Raw genomic sequence first — 473 nt, 5'->3', positions numbered from 1 at the left:
CGCAACGGGAGAGGCCACAACAGAGGAAGGCCCGCATACCACAAAAAAAAAAAAAACAAAAAAAACCAAAAAAAAAAAACAAAAACAAAAACAATAATAAACTAAATGCCAACCTGGAGAAAGAATTTTATACTTTTCAGGATGAGAATCAATTCTTAAGGAATAATTTCTTTTTCTTTTTTTTTTAACATCTTTATTGGAGTATCATTGCTTTACAATGGTGTTAGTTTCTATTTTACAACAAAGTGAATCAGTTATACATACACATATGTTCCCATATCTCTTCCCTCTTGCGTCTCCCTCCCTCCCACCCTCGCTATCCCACCCCTCTAGGTGGTCACAAACCACCTAGCTGATTTCCCTGTGCCATGCGGCTGCTTCACACTAGCTATCCACCCCATGTTTGGTACTGTATATATGTCCATGCCACTCTCTCACTTCGACCCAGCTTACCCTTCCCCCTCCCCATATCC

The 473-nt window shown here is 40.2% G+C and overlaps 1 protein-coding gene across 4 annotated transcripts in view; it reads left to right on the top strand.

Annotated features, from left to right (window-relative positions):
- EEA1 (early endosome antigen 1) overlaps positions 1-473 on the top strand; it is a 144,559-nt gene that overhangs the window by 85,677 nt on the left and 58,409 nt on the right. The gene's annotated exons all lie outside the window — the stretch shown is intronic.

This window comes from Physeter macrocephalus, chromosome 6 (assembly GCF_002837175.3).
Source record: "Physeter macrocephalus isolate SW-GA chromosome 6, ASM283717v5, whole genome shotgun sequence".
Lineage (NCBI taxonomy): Eukaryota > Metazoa > Chordata > Mammalia > Artiodactyla > Physeteridae > Physeter > Physeter macrocephalus.
Note: the sequence above shows the minus strand (reverse complement) of the source record. Positions and strands in the feature narration are given on the sequence as shown.